We start from the raw sequence: 27,394 nt of genomic DNA on the forward strand, positions 1-27,394 counted from the left end.
GTGGCAGGCTCTGAACTCAGGTTGGATCAACTGCAGAATGGGGGGCTCCCTGCCCTCTGCCAGGGGTCTACCCAGATAGAGCACCACTATATGAACATGAATCTTTGCTAACTTTCAGCCATTGCCTTAATCATACTTTCAAAAGTATTGATCAGGACCCTAAGAATAGCTATAAAAAGGATGGAAAACAAAATTTGTTGTAGTTTTTGACTCTTCCGCGTCAAAGGCAGGTGGGATAGCTTATTGATTAAAACCACGGTTGCCGGGGTCCATCTGGATTGAATTCTAGACTACTACTGATTAGCCGTGTGGCCTGAAATGAATTATTCTCTCTCATTTCAGCGTTCTCCTTTCTAAAATGGAAGGTCGTTATACAAGAGTTGAGGAATGTACAATCCCTGGTACACAGTAAGTGCTTAATAATTGTTACCATGAAACATGGAGTAGAGCCATCATTCCTAGGAATGTAAGGAATGACACAAACAATCCTTTAGCCATAACCAACGATCTGGATAATTTAACTAGTGACAACATCGATATAGGTGGGCACTCTTTAAAGACTTGTTTAAAACTTGCAAGAACCCGCTGAGGTTTGCAACTATCATGATGCCATTTTGCAGATGAGGCAGTTACTTCAACCCCAAAAAACGGAGAGGTGAAAAACCAGGTCCAAGTTCACACAGGTAGTTCGTAACCAAGCTGGGATTCAAATCTGGGGATTCCAGCTGCAGAGTCCGTACCCTCATAAGCGTCCTCTGCCTTTCAAGGTGATGATATTCATGGAAATTCTGACTGTCATTTCTTAAGTTTAACAATTTTATTTTTGCTCCCTGGAACCAGTTGAATCGATAACAAGAGACAAAAAATATTTCCACGTAACCACATATTCTAGCCTTCCGTGTGGTTGCTACAGGATATTAACAAGGGAACCCACTTTGCCTTGACAAGAAGTGGTGGAAGAGAGCCAGATGTCCCATTAAAAGTCCTTTCTAACCTAAATGAGTTTGTGACGATGTGTGTTTATATGTGTGAGGATAAAACATACTGTGAGCATCGCTTCTCCTAGTGGATAAGCTGTTATCTGAGAATGAGGCACTTCAGGAGGCTAATTGACCACTGGAGGCTGTCTACACAGGCAGAGCAGAGGGGAGATCTGGAGCCCTCCCCAGCCCGCTCCACCCACCCACCCACCCACACTCAAGAAAAACCCTGCTGAATGATCCAGGCCCACCAATTTCATCTGACGGTGAATCAACATAAACTTCTTTTTTGCCTCTGTAGACAAAATATTTTTATGTTTTCAGGAGCCTGGGCTTTCAGATGCCCAGATAAGCCTCAGCCACCTTCCTCTGTAAAATGGTCCTCGCGGTCCTTCTGAGCTCTGCAAGTTCAGCTCGGACTTAGCCACTGTGCCCCCGCCCGGATTTCCAGAGCCTTCCTGTGCCAGCCGCGGCCATCTTGTCATGTAATAGCGAGCACTGGAAAGGAGAAATAAAATAAAATAAAGGTGAAAGAGAATCCTGCTAAAAGTCACCGCCATAGTTTGTATTGAGATGTTATTTTTGTGATGGTTATTTATTATTATTGGCCTTTTGGGATTAATTATGGCACCGTTTTTATAAGTGGCAGGAGCAATCTGTCACCCAGGATTACACAGAAGGCCACCCAGGCTCCGTATTTCCTGTTATCCTGCTGTAAATCAGTGTAACTTGCAGGAGAGCAGGCCACAAGGCCCCAATGGCCGGGCTGTCCTCTGTCCCAATCAATGCAGTGCCCACCACTCCCCTCTTCTCACTCCCCAAAGGGTCCTGAAAGAGAGTTTGTCCAGGAACGCTGCAGCCCCGCAGCGTGCTGACTTTATAAAGAGGCGAGGTGAAGTAACACTTTTCTTTTTAATACCCCGTGGTGCCAAACCGAAATTGCAGCCTGCTTCTATTTTCAGAGGCCTCCTTGGTAAGAGAATGTTTTTATCTGGAGATACAATGACCGTGGCCCATGCTCTGCAGTTCCCATGAAGGCCTTGCCAAAGTCCATGAATGCTCGCTTTATGAATCTGTCCTGCAGGTGTTCGGGGGGGTATGTAATCACTAATGAATAGTCGAGAAACACAGAAACTCTCTGCAGCCTCTGGCACTGGGAGCTGCTGGGCTTTATAATTCTGTGAGAAAGCACACATGCATCGAAAGCATTCCCTAGGCTCCAGCGTTGCCTGAGGCCAAATATTCGTCACAGTCCATCCCTGGGCTGGTGGTATGTTCCAGAAAAGAAGGGATTTGTAGTTGTCCTGTGGACGAAGAAGTCTGTGGCTCTTACATGATTTTCCTGCTCCGACTCACTACAGGCATGCCTGGGGCCAAGGGACCGTCTTTGGTGCACGCCATTGACATCGCCCAGCAGGCCAGACGGCCCAGATGTGTAGGAAGACCTTAGGGATCCAGGCCCAAGTGGACTGGCTGCCCCGCGAAAGGCATTTGAAGGTCAAGACCAAATGACCTCAGATAATTTGCACGGCTGGGGCGCCTGGGTGGCTCAGTCAGTTAAGAGTCTGCTTTCAGCTCAGGTCACGATCCCAGGGTCCTGGGATCGAGCCCCGTGTCGGGCTCCCTGCTCAGCGGGAAGCCTGTCTCTCCCTCTCCTCCCTGCTCACTATCTCTGTCTCTGTCTCTCTCTCTCAAATAAATAAATAAATACAATCTTTTAAAAAAAATTTTTTGAGATAATCTGCAGGGATTCTCAAGCAGGGGAAGGGACTAGAACTGTGGGGAGTCCAGAATAGAGTATTTTCTCAAGCAGGCTGGATAAGGGAGAAGGGGACCGGGAAAGAAAGTGTCCTGGTCTTAGGAGCCCACAGAGCCAGAGGCCTTAAATCGAAATAGAATCCGTTGTATCCTCTCCACCCAAGAAAAGCCACCTGAGAATCAGGGATTGTGGGAACAGGCTCCCTATTCGCTAATCTACCTTATCCTTCCCAGCGCAGTCCAGGGAGGGCGAAGATGTGGAAGGCTACATTTGTCATTTTTCTCACTTTCCCCACCTGCCCTTCTTGCTGCCATGGGCTCTCTCAGAGCTGACAGCTGGGACAAGTCTATGACAGGAACCCGATCAGCTCTCCAGCCTTCTTGAAGGTTGCTAAAGATCCGGGAGCTTTGCTGAGAGACTTCCAACTTCTCTGGCACTTCGGTGGGGTAGTGAGTTCTCTTTACCAGTACAGGCTCTGGGCACCGGAGAAAGACAGAGGCCCAGTATGGGAAAAACAGGATATTGAGCAGTCACAAGTAGCAGCTCCCGGCAGCCTGTGCGGCCAGGAGCAGCCCAAAGTGCTGGCACCCAGAGCCTCCAAAGGCTCTGGTGAAAGAAAAGGGGGCTGGCCGGCACCATGGGGCCTTGGCCCTGGGAGGGAGGCTTCTAGTCACATGGCACCCGAGTCACTGAGCACACTTTCTCTTCTCCAGAGCTAATGAGACGGGCCCCAGAGCAGAGCTAGAACTGGGGATCAGAAGCTGGGCTGTCAAGAGTACCCATAAACATGAAAAAGGTTAACTCCGGGGGCACCTGGGTGGCTCAGTCGTTAAGCGTCTGCCTTCAGCTCAGGTCATGATCCCAGGGTCCTGGGATCGAGCCCCACATCGGGCTCCCTGCTCCGCGGGAAGCCTGCTTCTCCCTCTCCCACTCCCCCTGCTTGTGTTTCCTCTCTCGCTGTCTCTCTCTCTGTCAAAAAATAAATAAAATCTTAAAAAAAAAAAAAGAAAAGAGAAAGGTTAACTCTGGTACATTAGGGGTTGAAAGAATTTTGAGATAGGGGAGCTACAAAGAGAGTGGAATTTCCCACAAAAACCCACCTTCCCTGGGTTTTCATAGCTCTAATTCATGTTCCTCGGGCATTTCCTTCCACCTGCTTCCATCCTTCACCTGAGATGCCAGCCTACCACTTAGAATTAAGTAGAAGGGGAGGTCTTTGAATTAGTGATTGTTCAGAAACACAAAAGAAGACATTCTATGTCCAAAAATATTTCCCAACTTGGCTCTCACACCATAAATTCCACAACTAGAGATGTATTCCTTTGGTTTAAACCAAATCTGAGCTACCACTAACATTAATTTATTCGGAAAATGTCTCTTAAACACATTCTTCGTGCCGTGTACTATGCTGGGCATTTGATAAATGGGGCAAATAACCTAGACAAGATTTTAGCTCTCATGGCACTTTAATTAATCTGTATCAGGCATTTGAGAACGAGTTTATCAGATTATTTCCTGAAAGCATATTTCAATAGTAGAAGGGGACGATAGGGAGCCCATCTAAAGGAGAGCAGGGTGGTGACAGGTTGTCCCTGAATGGAAAGACAAAAGGATGAAAAAGGGGTAAAGTAAGGGGCATTGAAGATAAACTTCACTTCATTCATTCATTCATTACACAAATATGTTTCAAGCATCGAGCCAGACACTGGGGATGTATCAGTGAACAAGGCAGACACAAGCCCTGTCCTCAGGGAGCTTCTCTTTAGTGTAAGAGACACATAGGCCCCTAGACAACTAGAGTTAAACATGGCCAGTGCTAGTCAAGGGGGGCACAGAGCACTGGAGGGACACACATTAGGGGCACATAAAGCAGGCTATAGGAAGGGGATGATCAGGGAAAGCTTCTTGGAAGGAGTGACATCACAGGAGTTGGGGCTGGGGGTTCAGTATTCTTGAGAGAGGGAACAGTATATGCAAAGTCTTTAAGACAAGAGTACCGTTGTGCCCCCCAGCTCCACAGTTGTGAGGGGTAGCATCAAGGTACAGTGGCAGTGAGAATACACATCCTGGGTGAGTCTAAGCTGGGGGCTGGCTAACTTTTCCTGCAAAGGGTCAGAGAGTAAATATTGTAGGTTCCGTGTCCCCTGTGGTCTGTTGCAACCCCTCGGCCCTGCCACTGTAACAAGAACTAGCCATGACAATATGTAAACAGATGGACACAGCTGCGTTTTGATAATACTTTATTTACAAAAAACAGCAGTAGGCTGGATTTGGCCCATGAGCCATTGTTTTTCAACCACTGGTCTAACCGGGACTTGGAGCCAAGCAGAGGAGACTAAGGCAACTTCATCTGCTGGGGTGGGCCTCCCTAGAGAGAGGTAAAATTTATGGTGAAAAAATACAAGGTAGGGGGCCAGGAGATTTGAACTCAGGTCTTGGTCAGGGTCCAAACTCTAGGGCACAGTCTTGCTCTTCTATAAAATGAAGGAGTAGAATCAGTTTCTAGAGCCTCTTTTCTGAGACTCTAGAGCAGAGGTACGTACCTAATTTGGGGTACAGAGATGCCCCCAGGAGTCTAAGGATAATATTGAGCAATCTGTGAACTTGGATGGGAAAACACTACATTTCTAGTTTCATTAATTTCCAACTGAAATGTGGTGTTTATTTCAATCACAAGCGCCGGCAACAAACCACAGTCATATCAATAGTACCTATGACTTTGTCTCCATTATAAATCACAGATATTTTCATAGCATGTTACAGTTGGAGCATATATGTTGAAATATCATCTATATTCATCACTTCTTTGAATTTATGGTAGCTATTAGCTCTGCAACTAGACTTTGTTATTTAATATGTTAATAGAGACACATATATATCTATGTCATAAATTGGGGGTTTGGGGATATTTGATAACTATATTTCAATATAATTAGATTTCTTTGTAATCCTATGTAATTTATTTTGCCTGTTAAAAAACAGTATTCTGAGAAGGAGTCCATCCCCTCTCCCAAAATGATTACAACTCCTGGTCTAGAGCAATAAGTTATTCATTTATATCTATCATACTGGCAAAGTATTTCTTTAAAAAAAAAAAAAACCCTTCTGGGGGGAAGATGTGGCAAAATAATACTTCCTTACATAGCTGATGAAAATACGAATTGCTACAGTCTTTTTAGAAAGTAATGTGACAATGTTTATTAAAATTTAAAAATGCATATATACTCTCTAATCTCACTCCTGGGAACTTAGCTAATATAAATAAAAACACCCCCACAAAAGAAAGAAGGCATATGCACAAGCATTGTTCAAAAAGATCAATAACAAACAAACAAGCTTGGAAGCAAAGTGAGTGCCCATTGTTAAGGAAAAGGTTGGGAACTGATGCTAGAGCCACAGGATGGAGTATTATATAGTCATTAAAAAGAATGACTTAGAGCTCTATGCCCTGGTGCAATTTCCACGCAGTATCATTGAATAAGGAAAAGAGTACGATTTTATTCCATTTAACTAAATACACCTTGACAAAAGGAATGCTGTATGTATATGATGTGTGTCTGTGATTACAGGAGCATGGAGAGAAGTGAGGAAAGATATATTTGAGTATTAGTATGTGTTACGTGGGAAAAGGTGATGCTAATGGCGAGAGTGGCCGGAGAAGGAAGGAGCCAAGCAAAAAACAGAAAAGAAAGATCACACTAACGATGAAAACAGAGAGTATATATAATATGATTGCATTTTTGTGTGTATATAAAATTATGTTTGCATGGTTAAAAGAGAAGTAATTCTCTCCAGCCCCTCAGAAAAAAAAATCTATGATATCGGGTAAATGTAGACTGAGTTCACCTTCTCTAGTTTACTGTCAATACATCAAGGATCTTTTGAATCCCGCTTTGCTCCGAACGGATGCCTGGCATCGTCTGGCAGCTTTCTTGGGAATTGTGAAGATAAATCCCAACACCCAAAATGGTTTTATTTTACCCATGAATATAGCTATTTTGACACAAACAACTCATTCATTCATTTATTTGCAGAGAACCAGGAGTACCAGGGGCTACGCTGAGCTCTGAGGATAAAAAGGAGCCAAAGGACAGGAAGGAAGGAGTATTTTATATTCTTCTCTGTTTCTGACTTGTTTCTTTATCGTCGTTAATTAATATCAAACATGGATTTTTTTTCTCATTTCCTCTACTTACTCTTTTGCTGGCTCACCAAATTCTCACAAAGATAAGATCGATGCCCAGTACATCACAGAGAGTCAATAGAGGCTGGCTGAGCAATGCACGCAAGTCCACTTGTCACACCTTTCAAGGTCAGGAGGGAGTAGCGTGGCTCCGGCCAGTCGCGATCCTGCTCAATGACCTAGAAGCTCAGGAATCCGATCAGGCCACTTTGCAGAGGGCCACCCTCCACCAACGGCCCATCAGTTTCTGTTCCTACGGCCAAGAACGAGAACAAAAGAAGTGAATGCCAGCAACCCTCAGTCTCCTTACCCGGTTCGATGACCTTTTTGTTTTTACTTCCCCAGTTCTATTCTGGGAACTGTTAACCCAAAGATAGTCTGATTCTCTCCCACTGCTGTGCTTAACTCTTAGGAGGGGGAAAGGCTCTCAGTGTTCTCCCTGCGCAGAGCGGAGGATGAGAAATAATCCTAGACACACCGGCTTCTCTATTATAGATGGCAACAACTACCACCTGATAAAAATTATAACTCCTTACACCCAGCGCCACACATTTCAAAGCGTTCCCTACCCCGTATAAAATTTCATGGGGTCCAGGAAACGCAGGGAGTATTTTTAGCATGAAGCCAAGAAGCTGAAGCTAGGTGTAGGCACGCAACTTGCTGGAGATGAGAAACTAGTCAGGCGGGAACTCCGAGCCATCCGCATTTCGGAGAAAATAAATTGGCGCAGGTCAGCACTGCCCAGCAGGTAGAATGCAAGCCACACATGAAAGTTAACCTTTTCCCAGTAGCCACATTCACAAAAAGAAACAGCTGAAATGGATGGTAATTTTTTATGGAGCCCAATATAGTTAAAATGTTATTATTTCATCACAATTAATATTTTAAAAATGTAATGAGCTAGTTTACCTTCTTTTTTTGCCCTGAGTCTTGGCAATCTGGTGTGCATTTTACACAAGGAAGACATCCGAATTCGGATCAGTCCCACCCATCGCAAGGAAGCAATAACCACATGGGGCTGAGGACGACTGCCCAGGAGGGCTCACACACAGAGGAAAAGGGGGAACGCGAGTCAATAGATTGCATTTACAACTCCAGTGAAAAATCTCTTCCCAAAGACAGTTGCGTCCGAGTGTTTCACCAGAAAAGGAGCCGAGTTCGGCCAGCATCGGCCCCCAAATGTGGAACTTGGGGCCCTGATGCCGCACTGGTGAGCCCTCGATGACAGGAGCAGGGCCTGCAAAGGTGGTGGAGACGCAGCTCCCTGCAGGATGGAAGCCAGAGCAGACGTACCGGGGGCTTAGACGGCCTCTGTCAATAAGAAACCGGCTCCACAATAATTTTAAACCACAATGAGCCCTAACAGGAAACTGACCTAGTAAACCAGACAAATTACCGCTGCAGCCAGGCCTGCCTGCCTCCCACTCCATCCCCCAGTGAAACTCGAGCTCTTTGCAAGCTTCAGCTCTGCTTTCTGGAGGGGAAGAGAGGGAAGGCCCCAGAGAGGCAGCCAGCGTTCCGACAGCCCTAGCCACAAGCCCTGGAGTTCTAGGTCACCATCACATCCTCACATCCGGGCGAGAGCACGTACAGGGGAGTGCACTAGGGGTTGGGGTCAGTCCTGCCGTGCATGCGGGGTGTCTGTGAGCTGGTTGGTTCCCCTCTGTCGCCTCTCAGCTGCTCTATCAGAAAGTGGCCATATTAATGCCTGCCCACCTGGGACCACATCCGTTCAGGTGCGGAGTTCTTCGGGTAGTGAAAGACCATAATACTTAAGCTACATTTGGATAAGGTGGCCTGTGGCGGTCACACTGGGATCCTTGGGACCTTGGGTGGTGGCAAGGATGCCAAAGGGACACAGAAGAAGCCACAGGGGAACAATAGTTGGAACATGAAAGTCCGAAGCCCAAGGAAGGGATCTTGTGTGAAAATAGCTCTGGGAGCTACCAGCCCCAGTGAGTAAGAAACAGCCTTTGGGTTTGGGGTCTACTCCATTTCTCTATCCCCTTTATAGACAGGAAGTCTGTGCTCCTACTTGACAATCTTTGTTTTACTCCTTTGTTTGAGAGAGAGAGAGAGCAGAGGTGGAGGGAGGGCAGAGGGAGAGGGAGAATCCCAAGCAGTCTCCCCGATGAGCACGAAGCCTGACACAATCCCATGACCCCAAGGTCATGGCCTGAGCCGAAATCAAGAGTCTGGAGCTCCTCCGACTGAGCCACCCAGGTGCCCCCCTACTTGACAGTTATAATCAGCGAACTAAACTCAGACAAAGGTGGTGTCACATCAGTCTGTTGAAATAGGGCACGTGGGATTATTCAGAACGCACTAGACCGGTTAGTCAGGAGCAGTCACAGCACCTCTCTGACCCCCGTTACCTATCCACAAAACAAGTCAAGGTGTGTTCTACCCGTGATGTCGTCTGAATCCACTTCCAAAGCCTCTGCACGTTCTGCAGGCCCCATAGGCTCTTACACGCTAAGCGGACTAGTCAGTGCATTCTATGCAGGAAGGTGAGGTGGTTCTGTTACGATTTTCTCCTTGACTCCTTTTTTTTTTTTTTTTAAGATTTTATTTATTAGAGAGAGAGAAAGAGAGTGAGAGAGAGAGCCCGAGAGGGAGGAGGGTCAGAGGGAGAAGCTGGCTCTCCGCTGAGCAGGGAGCCAGATGCAGGACTCGATCCTGGGACTCCATATCTGAGCCGAAGGCAGACGCTTAACTGACTGAGCCACCCACGCGCCCCTCTCCTTGACTCTTGTTCAAAACAACAAGGTACTAGAGATGCGTTCCATGGGAAGTGCAGGGTGGCAGGTGCATGTTGAGGAAGGACAGGGCTGAAGACCAAGGAGCCTGGTCATTTAGGGAGCTCCAGAGACTTGCCACCCCAGGCACGACTCCTCCCGCTTCCACGGGCACCTGTGACCCGAGCACCAGCATTTGGGCTCCTTGCAGTCCTTGGAGTCCCCTCGATCTGCGGAATTTCTCAAATGCTCCACATTTTCTGGCTGGTTTAACAGCCTTATGGAGGGGTTAAAATCTCAAATTTAAACTGTCGAAGCTGTTTAAGGTCAAACAAAGCCTCAATGATCTAACTGAATCCAGGTTCCTTGCAAAGATGCAACTGAACGCCGTAGTCATTTGCTTTTTGAAAATTCCCTCCTTTCTATTGATGTTAAGAAACCTTGACATAATCCTAGAAGGCAAGTAAACATACAATGAAAATCAAGGCAATGCAATTTCTTAGTAATGCCTTGCGCTTGAATTCATGTATGTCATGGAAACTCAAAGCAGTGGTTCCTGAGGGGGAGCTGCTCTACCATGACCTGCTGGAACCACGCTGGGAGAGGCGCTCAACACACCTAACCTTTGTCTTGTGTCTTCACCCTGATTTCTGATGTAAAACTGAGCAGTTTTCTTGAATCTCCAAGCCTCGGTATCGCTACCTGTAAAATGGAGAAAGCAGCTTATTTTCTACCTAGAATCAAGAATATTGGAACAACTCCAATTGGGAGTAAAAACACCAAACTGGTAAGAAGGACTGTGATAGGATTATAGATGATTTTTTTTCTTCCTTTTCTGACAATTTTGAAATTTGATTGTGTTACTTAAAGAAAGGAAATTTAACTTATTGTAAAAATTAATGTAAAGTAACTTGAAATTGATGAACTCCATATGAAGGCAAATCACAGTCAGTTCTTAATTATCCATGTGCCACTGAATTCACAGAGTGTTTTGTCTATACTCAATTTTTTAAATCCAAGTGGAACCCCCCTGGTCACTATGAACAACCTCTGAGACAACCTCAATCAATTAGTCAATCAAAAAATGTAAATATATGTGTTTATTTTGAAGATTTATTTATTTATTTGAGAGAGAGCACAGGAACCCGGAGCAGGGCAGAGGGAGAGAGACTCTCAGGCAGCCTCCTCAATGAGCACAGAGCCTGAGGCGGGACTCAATCCCACAACCCCAATATCATGACCTGAGCCAAAATCAAGAGTCTGACGCTCAACCGACTGAGCCACCCAGGTGCCCCGTACATGTATATTTTGAACTGTGAGTTCAGCATGGTGGGAAATGCTTGGGTGATCTGGAGGGCTCTGGTCTTGCCCTGAAGAAATTCATGGTGATCTTAGAAAAACAAGACCAGGAACTCCTACTGGCTGGCACCTACTATTCAACAGGCCTGCTGTAGGTACGCCACTTAAGTAATCTTGTTGATGCCTTACAACCACGATGTGAGGCAGCCATTCTTAGTATCCCCATTGGACAGATGAGGAAACTGAGCCCCAGTTACTGTGCTATGTTCATAGGATAATGCAGGAACCTGCTTATTATAGGAGGCAGGTGTGCCTGATGACATGATGAAACATAAATTAGAGTAAAGAGGGATCAGCAGATAGAAAGCTGTGCTGTTCAATATGGTAGCCACAAGCCAATATGCCTACTGACTATCTGAGACACATCCCATGTGACTAAGGAACTGAAACAGAGTGAAATATTTCTCTGTTAAACACAACCTTACTGGGGCGCCTGGGTGGCTCAGTCGGTTAAGCGGCTGCCTTCGGCTCAGGTCATGATCGGGCTCCCTGCTCGGTGGAGAGTCTGCTTCTCCCTCTCCCTCTGCCTGCCTCTCTGCCTACTTGTGCTCTCTCTCTATCTCTCTGTCAAATAAATAAATAAATAAATATTAAAAAACAAAACAAAACACAACCTTACTGCTTGGTAGGACTACATTTTACTTTAACCACCGAAAATTTAGCTCCCAAATTGAGATGTGTTATAAGTACAAAATACACACCGAATTTCAAACCCTTAGTGTGAAAAAGGAGTGTAAAATAATTCATTAATAATTTTAGTATTGATTAAATGTTAAAATGATAATATGTTAGATACATTCGGGTAAAATAAGGTATAGCAATAAAATTTTTCAGCTATTTCTTTTTACATTTTTAATGTGGCTACTAGAAAAATTTAAATTACAAACGTGGTTCTCATTGTATTTCAGTGGACAGTGCAGATACACAGTTTAGAACTCTGGGCATCAGTAAAATATATGCCACAAGACTTTTTTTTATTAAAGATTTATTTATTTATCTTAGAGAGTGAGAGAGAGTGGGGGGAGGGGCAGAGGGAGTGAATCCTCAAGCAAACTCCCCACTGAGCATGGAACTCCACACGATCCCAGGACCCTGAGATCATGACCTGAGCCGAAACCAAGAGTCGGACCCTTAACTGACTGAGCCACCCCGGCGCCCCACAGACTTTTTCTTTCTTTCTTTCTCCTTTCTTCTTTCTTTCTTTTCTTTCTTTCTTTCTTTCTTTCTTTCTTTCTTTCTTTCTTTCTTTCTTTTCTTTCTTTCTTTCTTTCTTTCTTTCTTTCTTTCTTCTTTCTTTCTTTCTTTCTTTCTTTCTTTCTTTTTCTCTTTTTTTTGTTAGCCTGAGCTAATATTTCTTTAAACTAAAAATTAAAACATTCCAAATTATGTTATTTGGCTGTTGTTTAGGATCATCCATAATGGTGTTATTTCTACCTTACACTTTGCAACACATTTTCACCCATAATAAGTAAGCCCCTATGTCTCTATAGTGAGATAGAATGGGGATAATTACCCCATTTTACAGAGCAGGACAACAAGGCTAGCTAATCCCATTGGTAGTGAGGAGCAGAGAAGGCTTCAGTCACTTTTTCAGGTTCAGTTGCCCATCCTTCCTTGGCCGGAGGCTGCCTCAAACACACACTTGTGCCCATCACTTCTCACTTGCAAATCCAGAGGCCTCTGCATGCAGCAAAATTGCTCAAAGGAAAAGGAGTCCAGATGGATTTCTAGGATGTTTCCTATGGATGCACAAACACAGCAATACATCAGCCCTTGGTATGCAAGAATATTGTTTTGTTTTGTTTTAATTAGCTTTTTTTTTTTTTAAAGATTTTATTTATTTTTTAGAGAGCGAGCGAGAGAGAAACAGCATGAGAGGGGAGAGGGTCAGAGGGAGAAGCAGGCTCCCCGCTGAGCCGGGAGCCCGATGTGGGACTCGATCCCAGGACCCTGGGATCATGACCTGAGCCGAAGGCAGACGCTTAACCATCTGAGCCACCCAGGCGCCCAATATGCAAGAATATTGTTACAGCCTCTGTACCTCCAACAGAGGCTTTCTGGATGCTTGCATGTGTGGGTGCTGATCCAGCTGCATGCTCATCCCCTTTCCACACTCCAGCAGGCATTTTGGAGCCGGCTGCTTGGCTCCAACAGGCTGTTAAAGCAAGTACCTCCAGACAGCAGGAAGCCACTGGGAAAACGTGTGTCTTCTCTGCATAAATTGCCTACTTATCCCAGACCCACTCAGATGGGCACCATCTTCCTGACTCTACCTGGAAGTTCAAAATTGCTTGCTCAGCTCTTGGCCTCTCATGGCACCCTCTTGAGAACCCCTTGCACAAAAGACATGTGTGACCTGGGGCAAGCTGCATAACCTTTCTGAGCATTGTTGCCCCATTTTTAAAACGAGGATGATGATAATGGTCAGAGTGGACTCCTAGGGCCGAGGAGGTAAGGTGGGGCTAAAACGTAGTTTGGACCCTTATCCCCAGGCCACCTACTGTTCAGGGCAGGGTCAGGCAGAAAAAAGGGTCACCATTCTCGAAACCACTCAGAGATGCTATCTGCCCACTAAGCCAGTGCCTGCAAGGCCATCCACACGGGGAGTCTTGTTCTTGTTGCGAAGACTCGTTGTGAGAGATAATGCATAGCACACTTGGTCAGAAGTGACTCTTTCAGGATGCTGCAGTTCAGGAGCTAAGGAAGTATTTTCTCTCTTCATGGAACTTTCTCTCCCTCTCTGAGGTAATGGAAAGGAGATGACAGATGTGCTTCACCCCTTTCATCTGTGTCTGTTGCCTCAGTTTCTCATTTGTAGACAGAAATGACAGTAACGGGACTCTTGTGAGAATTAACGAAGGGCCATGTGGCCCAGTAGCGGGCATGGGGTAGGTCTGCGGTGATTCTGAACCTTCTTCCCACTTGCGGAGAGAGAGGGAGGAGAACAGCAAAAGGAGAGGGGCCTGAGCTTCCCACGGATGTCCCTGACCTCCTTTCCTGAAGTCTCAGTTCCTATCCTACCCCCAACTACAGACAGATGAGAGGCTCACCACTTCGCATTTGTCTACTGGAGAATTCAGCCACAATCGGCCTACAGGTTCCCCATTCTTAGCACATGGCACCCAGCTTTCTCTCGACAGGGACCCCCCTCTCACCTAAGTTGTAGCCACATTGCTCTGACTGCGTGCTAGATATTTGCACTTGGAAGATCAATCAGCTCATTCAGTTCAACATGAGCAAACCCAAATGACCCTACCCCTTCCAAAATCCCTACCACCCCCTGCTCCCTCCTCTGGCCACCGGTGACCTCACTGACTTCACTGTGGTGGCAGCAATCAAAAGAGCTTCTACAAGGCCCCCCACCAAACCTACTAACCTCGCTGTGTCAGTAATCACATCACGTCTCTATTCCTATCCCCAGAATGAGCTGTCCCTGCTCCTGCCCCCAAGGCTGACCCCTTCCCTTCTCATCTTCAACCAACCCTCCCTTTCTCTCCTTAAAAGTCCCTTCTCAGCGGGCCATTTTCCCACCAACCTACAAACTTAAAAACAAACTGTAACATCCCCCCCATTAAAAAAACTCTCTTGAGCCCACATCATCCCTTTCCTCTGCTTCCTTTTACAACAGGAGTCCTCAAAATAAGTACTGATACTTGGTGTCTCTACTCTTCTATTTTCTCCAGAACCAACTTTTGTTAGGCTCTCTGGTCACTGCCATCCGAGCTCTTATCATCCCGTTGTCCTTGTCACCAAAGACCACTGTGTTGACAAATCCAATAGCTACTTCCAGTCATCATATGACTCAACTGATGATCAGCATTTGACAAAGCTAACGACTCTCTTGAAACACTTTTTTTCACCCTGCCTCCACAATGTCACTCTCCCTTGGATCTCTTCCTAGCTCACTGTTTATTCGTATTCAATCTCTTCTGCCAGTTCTTTACCAGCTTCCCAACCTCCAAGTCTTGGAACATCTATTCCTCTTGCTTTGTCTCTTTTCACTCCCATGGTGGTCTCATCCAGTCTCATGGATTTAAAGAATATCTATACACTGACAACTCCAAAAGTTATATCTCCAGGCCAGAGTGCTTCTCTAAACTTCAGAGTCATGTATGCAGCTGTCTACTTGATTTTTCTTCTTGAAAGTCTCAAATGTAATCTGTCCATTTTAGACCCAACCCCCAACACACACACACACACACACACCCCGCTTTCCCCTGACATGGCTCCATCTTGGTAAATGACAACTTATTAACTTATTCTTCTGGTTTCTCAGGCTAGAAATTATAGAAAGAACCTTGACACCCTTTCCATCTCTCATACTTCAAAACCAGGTCATCGGTTCTACCATCAAAAAATATACAGAATGTGTTTTTCACCACTTTTGCCATTATCATCCTAATCCAAACCACTATCCTCTCTGCACATCAGTGTTACAACTCCCAACCAGATCCCTGCCTCTCTTGTGTATTTCATTTTCCACCCAGCAGCAGAATAACAGCCGTAAAATAAGTCAGATCATAGCACTCACTCAAAAACGTACATCCTCTGCCCTGTCCCCTTGAAAGTCTCATAGTTGACATCAGTCATTGGCATTTAGCACATCCTGATATACATCTTTCATTCATTCAACAAATATTTATCTCATCAGGCTTCCATCATATATTATCAATATTTTCTTTCCATACTTGCACCTGACCTATTCAGTTATGTTATAAACTCTTTGAGAGAGAAAACCAAGATCTCAAACTTATTTGAATGGTCTCTGCAAATTTATAGGTATATGTATAATTATTGATCAAAGAGAACGTGGCCTGTTTCATGCCTCTGTATTGTTATACATATTGTCCCATTTGCCTGGAATGCCCTCTTTCCTCCAGCTGTTACGATTCCCATCTGCTGGGCAAATTCTCACCCTTCTTTAAAAAGACAAGTGAGGCTGATCTCGCCCTCCTTTGGATATCCTCTACCTCCAACACATTTCACTTGTCAGGCTCTCATGTTTTTCCTGTCTGTTTTGTTTGGTGACTGATTTCCCCTCCTAAAACCACGGACAATAATATTTTATGATATATTGAAGTACTTTACATTCTTCACAGGAAAAGCACTAATTAAATCTATGCAGGTATTATAGTTCTTGTTGTGGCAAATAGATCCATGAACTTCAAATGCATATTCTCATTACTAGTACCTTATGTATCTAAAATGTGTTTCCTCCTTTTTTACCCTCACGACATCCATGTGAAGTTGCTATGGAGCATCCCCATATTGCATCTGAATTAATGAGTTCTGCAGTTTCATGCTGCTGTTGTTCTACATATTGTTCCATTTGCCCGCAATGCCCTAAGAGTAGAAAGAGATTAAGGGAATTAATCAATGAAGCTATTCGATACACACTAAAGGTCCCCATTTTATTGCTCATACTTGCCATTCCTTGGCTCTCGCAAATGATATTAAGAAACAAAGAAGAATTAAGGAGTCTTATAATAATAAAAATCCTGAAAAATCATGAAGAAAAAGGTGATAGTAAAGATCATCCAGTAGATAAACTGGCATTTTCTAAGGAAACCACCTTGATTCAGATTTCGGCTCCACCTCTTTCTAGTTGGGTGCCCTTGGGCATGTTATTTTATATCCCTTATTCTCAGTTTCTTTATCTACTAAGTGAAGATGATAGAAGAAACTAACAGAAAGTATTATGATGACTCAAAAAAATGATGTATATAAAATACTTAACATGCTGCCAGGCATGGAGTAAGCACTCTGTAAGTAAATAGATATTATTTATAAACATTATTGTGTCAAAAGACCAGAAATAGAAACATGCTTTCGTACTTAAATTCTGGAAACAGCTTAATAGTGAACATAATCTACTCTGGCAGAATCCTAGAAAATATTATTGAACAGATGACTTACGAAGAGAAAGGGGATATCTTTAGGTTAGCATAGGTTCAGATGACTAAGTAAAATCCACTAGTTTCATTTCCTGTTTGGAAAGGATTGTTAGGTGAATTAATGTGATTACACAGAGGTAGTATATCTTCATTTTTTGTAATGTTTTATACTCTCTTTGGTGATTTCTTTAGGAGAAATATAGGCAAAATGAGAATTCTGTTAGGTAAGCTAGTCAAAAATATATCAATGCCCATGACAGAGTAACTGATACCAGGCCTGCCTTCCTGTGGTAAATATCTAGAAAACAAGGCACGAGCAATTAAACTATCATCTTTAAACATTAGAAAACAGGCTTGAGTGTGATCCCTGAAGAAAGAGATGCAAACTAGATGAGTCTTATGACTCATCTAACTTTCATCTGAAAGTGTTTCCAAAGATACAATACAGGAGCCTGGTGATGGGTATTGAGGAGGGCACGTTCTGCATGGAGCACTGGGTGTTATGCACAAACAATGAATCATGGAGCACTACATCAAAAACTAATGATGTGATGTATGGTGATCAACATAACATAATAATAAAAATAAATAAATAAATACGTAACCAATTTAATCATTAAAAAATAATAATAATAAAAATAAATAACAATGGACACAAAAGGGAGCTTCTGGCTGGTTCATTTGAAGAGCATGCAACTCTTGATCTCGAGGTGGTGAGTTCATGCCCCACATTTGGTGTAGAGATTACTTGAATAAATAAACTTTAAAAAAATGAACATAAAAGATTTGAACAACCCCTTCACAAACAAAGATATATGAATAGCCAAGCATGAAAAGAAGCTCAACATCATTAGTCATCATGGAAATTAGAATTAATTCCCCAATGAGATACTACTACACACAGTCACGGGGGCTTAGCAAGTATGTAGAACAACCGAAACCCTCATATATTGCTGGAGGGAGAACAAAATGGGACCACTCTTTAGAAAATTGACAGTTTCTAATAAAGTTAAGCATATATTTACCTTATGGCTTATTCTACTGTTAGGCATTTACCCAAGAGAAGTGAAAGATTTGCCCACACAAAGACTTGTAGAGAAATGTTTGAGACTGGATTAACCATATTAGCCCAAACTGGAGATAACCCAAATGTCCACCAACAGATGAATGAGTAAAGAAATTGTGGTAATTCCTTACAATGGAATACTCCTTAGCAATAAAAAGATCAAACTAATATGTGCTACCATGAGTGAATCTCAAAAATATACTCAGGAAACACAGCCAGATACAAATAATACATTGTATGATTTCTTTATATGAAATTCCAGAATAGGCAGTACTGTACTAATCATTAGTGACATAAAACAGATTTATGGTTGCCTGGGTCCAAAGAGGGTTGAAGATTGCCTGCAAAGAAGCATCATAAGTGGTAGAAATGTTCCATATTGATGTGGTAGCACTTACATGGGTACATACATTTGTCAAAACTCATCAAAGTGTACACTTAAAATGGGTTCGTTTTAATGTATGTAATTTACATGTAAATTACAGGCATGCCTCAAAGATACTGCCGTTGGGTTTCAGACCACTGCAATAAAGTGGATATAGCAATAAAGTGAGTCAAATGAGTCTTTTGGTTTCCCAGTGCATATAAAAGTTAGGTTTACCCTATACCGTAGTCTATGAAGTGTGCAATAACATTATGTCTAAAACAATGTACACACCTTAATTTAAAAATATTTTATTGCTAAAAAACACGAACTATCGTCTGAGCTTTTAGCGAAACCTCATCATGGATCACAGGTCAACCATAACAAATATAATAATAATGAAAAAGCTTGAAATACTGCAAGAATTACCAAAATGTGACCCAGAGACACGAAGTGAGCAAATGCTGTTGGAAAAAGGGTGCCAATCGATTCGTTTGATGCGGGGTTGCTACAAACCTTCAATTTGTAAAAAATGCAATATCTCTAAGGTGAAATAAAGCAAAGCGAAATAAAACAAGGTATGCCTGTATGCCTCAATAATGTTGATCTTAAGTCATCAAAATTGGTTACATAAATTGAACTAAAAGTACAGGGCTTTGTTCTCCACCTCACTGGAGTCTACATTCTTTTATAGCAAGAAATTATATTTATCAAGTTTACGAGTGGCACATAGTTGGGAGAGTTTCTTTTATTTATTCACCCAACAAATATTCTTTAAGCACCCACTATATGCTAGAGAGTTAGGGCTATAATGGTGAAGAAAAAAATCAAGTCTCTATTCTTACAGCATTACAGTCCTCGGGTGAAGCAGGCACTAATCAAGTAAGTGGAATGTGCAATTTTAAGCCAACAGCTCTGTGAAACCACAGAAAAAGGAAGGTGGCCTAGTCTAAAGGGGGCAGGGTCAGACTCCTCGAGGCTCCCATCCAGTTGAGAGCTTAAGGACACATGGGTAGGACTTATCTAGTTGAGGGGTGCCTTTTGCATTACAAAGTCCCAGGGTGGGAGAGGAAAGCATTTTGAAGGAACTAAGGGGAGGTCAGTGTGGCAGAAGCCCCAAGAACAAGGGACAGAAGGAAGCATGAGGTGAAGCATGAAAGGCAGGGAGCCAGGTCAAAGCCATGTCCTGGGAGCAACGCAAGGGATCCTGGGCAGGAGTGATGAGGTCAGACCTGCGCCATGAGGGGCCAGCATTGGTGTAGCAGGAAATCCACGAAACAGGATTGGCTGCTTATACTTGGGTGATGGCAGTAGAGAGGCGGAGTTGTGGTAACAGGTGGGAAACTGACAGTTCTTGCTGAAGGACTGGAGAGGGGGGTGAGGGAGAAGGAGGGGTCCAGGATGACAAGCAGGCTTCTGCCTTGCATACCTCTATGGGTGGAAACATTCTTCACTGAGGTAACAATACGTAGGTGAAGAAGCAAATTGGGGGTGGGAGGAGGAGATGAGAGGCATACCCAGTCTCAAGTACTGGAAGGACACTAATCGGCAAAGTCCTGACATTTGGAAGATCTGGGCTGGAGCTGTGGCATAGCAGCCATCAGGGAAGGACAAATCAGCCAAAACTTTGGGAGGACAGGATCACGAGTGGACGTGTGAGCACAGAAGAGTAGGGGCCCAGGACAGAGCCCAGAGGAGAACCAACAACCGAGGCCCAGCCAGAGGACACAGGTGCCACAAAGACAATGACAAGGAGGGCCTGACAGGTAGGAAGAAAAGCAGAAAAATGTTATACCTCGGAAGCCAAGGAGGGGTAGAGAGCACTTGAAGGAGGATGCAGGTGGGGACCGCATCCGTTCTAACTCAAGGTTCCAGACCCAAGCCTAAGGCCAGTGGGAGGGTGGCAATAATAATGTCTAATATGATTGAGTACTTACTGTCCATTCTAGAGGCTGTTCTAAGCACTGTACCCATGAATCATCTGATCCGAGAGCCGTTGCTCTGACAGCAACAATGGGTAGGAGAGGGGAAGCTCTGCTCTAGATTGCCCTGCCAAAGCCAGAACTAACTCAAGACACCCGACTCCCGTTCCAGTGCTCCTTCCCCCTACTGCCTTTTTACTGGCCTAGCCTGCCTGGCCATCTGTTTCTCCAAAACTGGCCGTCGGGCTGGGGGACCCAAACTCTCTCCACCGTGGAATGTGGTATACTCCAACACATTGCAGACTTGGGACTTGTGGGTCTCCTTCCTGGCCCACCCTGAAGCCAGCTGACTCAGGTCAGAGGAGGAAGCGGCTGCTAAGCCAGCCTCCCGGGAAAGAGCATCTATTCCTGCAGCTGCCCCTCCCGCCCCCACCCTTTATTATTTCTTGATGATTCCACAGTTGGTCACAGGACTTCTGCAGGAGTTATTATCCCCGCAACCAGTGGGGGGATGGATAAGGGGAGCGTGTCTAGCTCAGCCCCCTGCAATTCTCTCCACTCCCTTGCCAGCCCATCCCTCAGGCTGGCACCGTGCTCTTTCCTTCCTGGGCCTTATATAGTCACGCGGTTTCACAAGTACCGACCAAGGCAGACTGTCTGCCAGGACCTCTAACCACTCCGCTTCCAAGGCGATGGCTGAGGCGAACTGCAAACTCCGCGTCCGAGCCAGACACCAAATAGATCTATTTTCTGCTTCTCCAGCAGGGCACCCGAGCCCGCCTCCAGAGCCCTGGGTCCCTTCCCACCCGTGCCACGGGCACTCTACAGAGGCGTACCAGGAGCCCAGGACGCCAGACTGCGCGGGCCTCAGTGCCTAGGACTGGGGGGTGTGGGGCGGGGGGAGCCCGGCTGGCTGTGCACGGTGCACGTGGACGCGAGCAGGTGCTAACCACCGCCCTCTCCCTCTCCCTCTCCGGGCGCCCGCAAGCCTGCCTCTCTTTGTGTCTGCGTCTCTCCGCTCGCTGTCTGCGCCAGACTGGGTGGGGTGGGGGCAGCCGGAAGCGGCAAATCAACGTCTGGGTCTTGAAAAATGCCTAGGAGGGTGGACATTTTCATTAGAAGCCCTTGCACATTTGGAGAGAACAAGCCTGCATGAGCAGAGGCCTTCCCCGCCCAGGCCCCCCTCCTCTGCTCCCCCCCCCCCGCCACGCCCCACGCCCTATCACCTCACCTCCCCCTCCTGATTTCTCTACCAACCTCCTTCCTCTCTGGTCATCTGGATCTCGTTGTTCTTGCATTTTCCCAGCTGCCTGTCTGCATTTGCAGCCCTGCACGTGCACAGACACACACGTGCTCCCGGTCCTCCCACCCCGGAGCCCCTTACCGCGACAACCCCACACCTTTCGCAGATTCATAAGGCAGTTCCTTCCCTGGCTCCAAGACCCCCTTCACAGAATGAGCCCTTTATTCCAAAGTCGGAATAGAAAGAGCCTTGGGTATAGTTAACTGTGGCAAGAGAAGCCACCAGGAAGGGCTATATTTTTGTATGGGAGAGTGGGTGGGCAGCTTCTGCGGTTTGGGATATTTTAGTCATTTCCCAAAGAATATACTATATGAACAATCTATTCCTCCACTCCCAGGGCTTCCCTGCAAGAGGACTGTTACAAGGAACGTTCAGGGAACACAACTAATGAAATGTTTCCCCCTCACTTCACCTGAAGGCCTTTCACTATATTTAATTACTGTTCATTTTATATTTCACATGTGAGCCTATGTGCTGGGGGGGAAAATAGGTAAAAATCTAGGACATTGTCACTTTAAGAAACTAGACTAAAACACCTTAAATGAACTCCGTAGCAGACAGATGGAAAAAAGAAGAAGAAGAAAAGAAAGAAAGAAAGAAAAAGAAAAAAAGAAAAGAAAGAAAAGAAAAAGAAAAAAAAAGGTCCTTCTCCGGCCCTTACTGCTTTTGCTATTATTCATGATGTAATTTTTCAGGTGTTAGTTTGGCGGAGAAAGATTGGAACAGGGCTTGTTGCTAGGACATGAATGGAGAAGAGGAATCCCATTGGTTCTCTGGGACTTCACAGAATCCAATGGGAATGAAGGGAATGGAAGGGGGGGAAGCCACCCAAAAAAAAAAAAAAGACTGGCTGGACTATTATTGTGTTTGCTATGTTAAAGTAAAGTGGGGTACTGTAAATTTATGGGAGCTTTTTGGGGGGTCTTTTTTTTTTTTTTTTTAAGTTGTAGGTGGATAGTGTTGTCTGATGGACTAATGCTGAAGAATGAGCAATTAAGAGGCAGCTTTGTTCACACTGTCCTGGGTTTCGCTAATAGCTCACTGTCACCAGCAGTCTGGAGCAGTATGCAAACGAGGCTGGGCACATTTCACACCCTCACCCTGCTGCCACACACCGTTCCGGGAATATAATTATGCTCGAGCTGCGGGGTGGGGGGAGGCTTTGATGCTTCCTCCAGCCCCCGATCACAATTAGGTGAACCCCAAACAACCTTTCGCAATGTAAGTGAAACGGCTCTGTGTGCGTAAACCAGGGGCTCAGCATGTTCCCAGCCCAAGGCTTCAGAGCCGCCTCCCAACACGCTGCCCTGGCATCTCACGGCAAGATCTGGCCCGGCAAAACCTCCAGTTCTGATAACAACCACGTGCGCGCAGTGCGGCAAAGAATGTCGCCCCCAGGTTTCTAGACCGGGGCTATAAAACGTTCACCCACTTAAGCCGTTTGAGCCTCAGCCTCCAGGCTAGGAAAGTAAGCAGTTTTGTGTGCCAGTCATGCTCAGCTGCTTGATTCTAGAAAGTTCCTTGCAAACTTAGGCTGGAAGAGACGCTTTGATACCTGCAGGGCCCCCTCTTTCCCTCCACTGACTGTGTAGACTTGACAATCATCCACCTCCCTTGCCATGTTCCATTGTCTGGGCTCCGGCTGTAACCCACACCTTTTCTTTAATAAATGTGCACGGTTTGGGCTGGGTGACTTGAAACACACATGCAATAAATTGACTTCTTATTGGGTTATAGACCTGGCCAGTTTATTTACACCCTGGAGGGGGCTCAACCTCTGCCAGATTCCTGCTTCAGAGATTCTGTGGCTGGAATCCAGCAACATAAAAGGATTTCTCCTTGTAATCGGAGCACTTCTTAAGACCACAGGCAGTTTCAACCAATTAACATCTCTGATTGCAGTAGAAGATCTTAGGAGACTCAGAAGGACCAACAGGGTTTTCGACCACAAGCCTTTATTGGATCCATGGCAAAAATTGATCTGATTATCAATTTCTTTCTTACAGATTTCTGTGACTTCTGAGGTTGTTGAAGATTTGGGGGGATGGAGGGTGGGGCATGCACAGAAAATGGGAGGAGATAAAAAGGGAGATTTTTTTTTTTTAATCGCTTTTTCTTTTCCTTTCAGCCAAACAAATGCCAGGCTCATGCTCACGTCCACCCCTCAGCACTGATAGAAAACACAACTCTAAGTGCAGACCCTAATTGCACCCTTCAGGTGACAGGTAGTGTGTGTATGCTTCAGTTCAAAGCCAAAGTCGGGGTTGAGTAAAATCTGATTTCAGACAGTCAGCATTTCAAAATAAAAGCGTTCAACCTTGAGCCCCAAAAGAGGCCTCCTTGCAGCCTTTTCCCAGGAATCCTGAGAGATGTACTTCAGACAAGGTCTCCACTCAAACCTCACTTTGTTCTGAGTTCTCATAAAACCTCAGACTGCTAACAAAGCTGCCCCGCCTGAACTAAGCGGAGGCTCTGGAGACTAGTGCCACGGAGTACAGAACGCATGGTAATGATGTTGCAGGCAGCCAGTCCACACTGGGGACTGGGGGGCCGAGCAGCCACCAACGGGGACAAACTGTTCCCAGGAAAGCCAAAGGGAGGCTACCTGGTGCCTTCCCTCCCTCTATCTTAATCTATGCACCAATTAAGGGCCCTTTTACATTTATTGTGGAAATGGATAAAAATCATAAGCTGTGCTTCTCATGGGGAAAAAAGAGAGAGAGGGGGGATGATGGGTCCAGTTGAACAATCAATATTAGAGTTCTGTCATTGAAGCAATATGGATTGTATTCAAGGCCAGGCTCTAAATTTAAACCTCTAAATATGCAACATATGTATTATTAACTCTGTATAAAAGCATGGTCACTCCTTGGTGCAAAGATCTAACAAAGGCCCCCAAAGTTGAGTGACCTGCTTAGTGACACCCAGGCAGCCTGGGTCAGGAGCCAGGATGGGACAGCCCCCGCTCTGACCCAGAAAGGACTCTCTCCACCCACAAACAAACTTCAGAAATGAGCACGTTTTCATTGCCGCTGCGTGAACTATAACTAATTATGTTTTCCTGCAAGGGAAGCAAATTATATTGATTGTACAATAAAAGCTATTGTATATTCCCGGTATATTCATCATGACTCAGAAAGATGCAAAAATATTGACTTGCTCTAAATAGCATTTTACTCTTGTCTCCAAGACAGCAGTTTTTAAGGCACAGAATGACCAGAGACAACTTTGGTTAACCGATCACAGGCCGGGAATGGGACGAAAGGGACAGGAGCTTGGGGTAGAGTCCCACCCACCGTTTGAGAACGACAGGGCGCTCTGAGGGGAAAGGACACGCATCTCAGACCTCACGAAAGGGTTAACCTGTGTTCTTCTTCCACATATGATTTTTTAAATTTCTTCAAACTCCCAACAGTACCTACAGTAACAGGAAAATAAGGAAGTCCACTGACATCTCTGAAAAGAAGGTGATTAATTAAAGTAATTAGGCTGCGCTGAATTATTAAAATACCGAGTCTTCTGCAGGGACGATCAAAAAAGGCAGAACATTTTTGCAGTTCAAAAATTAAAACCGTATTCCGGTTCATTAGCTGAGACGGGAACTCACACGTTTTAGCCTCCAATCTTATTCACAGATGTGTAAGTGTCTAATATTTCACACCTTTGTAGTGGCTCTTGTAAAAATAAAAAAAAAAAGGAAGAAGAAAAAGAAAAAAACAACAACCTGACTTCAATTATTTTATTGCTTGTCGTGCAGAGATCTTTCGGAAGAATGACAACGAGCCTTTCGGGTTTACTTTGAAAATGTCCCCCAGGCTTTGAAATGCCAGGTGTGTTGGGGCCTGTGACTAGAGTCAGACTGGGGACAGCGAAGGGCAAAGAGGCTCCTCTTAACACATTCTGCGGCTGCGTCTTCAAAGCAGTCGGTGTCTCTTTCCTTCCTACTAAATGCAACTCCTTGGCCTGACTTTAAAATCTCTCCCCTTCCGTCCCAGCCCCAGGAAAACTCGGAGCCAGTCAGGCAAATCCACCCCATCCCTCTCCTGCATCCCCAGTCAGCTGTCCCTGGCCCTGAATGGCCTTTATGCCTCTCCGATGGGCTCCCAGCCCCCTCACCTCTCAGCACTCAGCTTCAGGTCCTTTCTCTACCAAGCCTTCCACCTTCTTCTCCCCGAGCCCCACACTGGGGCCCCAGGACGTTTATGATTTCATGGCAAACGTGATTACCTCCCTCCCTGGCTTGAAACCCTTCAACTGCAACTTCCACCTCCAAAATCGACATTCAGGCACATTCGCCTGGTGTTCATTGCCCTCTGGAATCTGGCCCTGGTTTGTTTCTCCAACCAGAGATCCATGGTCCCCACTCTGGAGCCGGACAGCCCAGCTGAGCACCCCAGCTCTGCCATACACTCTGCTGCTTTGGCCAATTACTTCACTTCTTTGAGCCTCAACTGCAGCCCAGGATTGTCCAGATGATTGCAAGAATGGATGTGTGCAAAGCACTTAGGACTGCGCCTGCCTTATACTTGGGGCTCTAGTAAGTGTTTCTTATTAACATTGTCATTAATATTATTTTTCCTCATCACAGATCCTGCCCTTCAGCAAACTCCTCACTATTCTACTTTGCTTTTGCATGAACATCCATTGTTCGTGAAGCCTAATAAACCTACCAGTCCCCAGGGCCCCCAGGCTAATGCCATGTTCTCCAAAATCCTGTCCTGGATTCAGCTCCGGAAAGCTATCCAGTCCCTAAACTTTGTCAGCACTTTCCCGGCCCCTTCCTGATGCTGCTTAGCACCATCTGCTTTGTATCACGGTTCTGCTCAGGGATTGGGGGTAGGGGCTCTATCTATATTCTACATCCGCTCCCCACTTATGGCAGAAGCTGTTGTGTTCATCAAATATTCCATGGGTCCTCTATTTTCCAGCTTCCCTTGCACGACCGTAGGGTCATATGACTAGTTCAGGTCAGCAAATTACAAGCAGGAGTGGCAGATGTCGCTTCTGGGCGGAGGGATAAAAACCAGTGTAACCATCCATCCTTCTCTTCCCTCCTTTGGAAACCTCTCTGGTCGCGTGTCCCCAGAAGGTATGACTACACAATAGAAAGCTTCCATCAGTGTGGGCCCCTGAATGACTATATGGGATGGACAACTCCTGGCCACCCTTGTTGAATGTGTTACTTGAGCAAGAAATAAACCTGTTGTGTTGTGTTAAAGCTCTGGAACTGGGGGACTGCTGTTACCTGAGGACCACCTAGCTTATCCTGACTGTTACACCACCCCCTCCTTTTCAACCCTTGATTCAGGAGATTTTGCACCTAGGAGATATTTAATATTCAAATGCTGCATGAACAATGTACAGAATTCTTCTTTTTTATAAACGTGCCTCATAGTTGAATGTTGCTCAATCCAATGTCAAGCCTCGTATTTTGACTCCGTACCTCGAAAGCACACTCTTTGTGGGCTTTCTCTGTCAGCCGAAGGACCTAGTAGAACACTTGGCGTGTGCTTAGGAAGACCTGGTGGTTAATGAAGGGTCAGCCTCAGTTTACCGGGTCACCAGAATGCACTCCATCTGAGACCACAGTTTGGCAGTAGGAGCTCCAAGGGTGGCTGGTTCCTCAGCAGGTCCTTCTGACCCTGTGACTGGCCGGGGCCCAGGGAGATGGTGGCTGAGCTGTGTGGCCACTGTCCCAGCTATGGAGACAGAGGACAAAAGAGATGAGCTCAAGCTGGTTTTTAATGCTTTTTAACCCATACCTCATTAGTCAAGCTTTTGTTAGGGCTTTTGCTGAGTGGTTTATAATATAAGCATTCATGAACG

The 27,394-nt window shown here is 45.3% G+C and overlaps 1 long non-coding RNA gene across 2 annotated transcripts; it reads right to left on the reverse strand.

Moving 5' to 3' along the window:
- Positions 1-1,387: 1,387 nt before the first annotated feature.
- On the reverse strand, positions 1,388-21,768 carry LOC115942735 (uncharacterized). 2 transcript variants are annotated; one of them, XR_014138878.1, is made up of 5 exons: positions 21,650-21,768; positions 16,211-16,362; positions 12,533-12,758; positions 6,936-7,175; positions 1,388-1,478 (listed from the first exon to the last, which is right to left on the reverse strand). It is a non-coding gene; the product is annotated as an uncharacterized LOC115942735 (long non-coding RNA). The 2 variants fall into 2 exon arrangements; XR_014138879.1 differs by lacking the exon at positions 21,650-21,768 and adding an exon at positions 21,523-21,642.
- Between the last annotated feature and the right edge of the window lie 5,626 nt (positions 21,769-27,394).

This window comes from Leptonychotes weddellii, chromosome 11, assembly GCF_054177405.1.
Source record: "Leptonychotes weddellii isolate Sample4059 chromosome 11, ASM5417740v2, whole genome shotgun sequence".
NCBI lineage: Eukaryota > Metazoa > Chordata > Mammalia > Carnivora > Phocidae > Leptonychotes > Leptonychotes weddellii.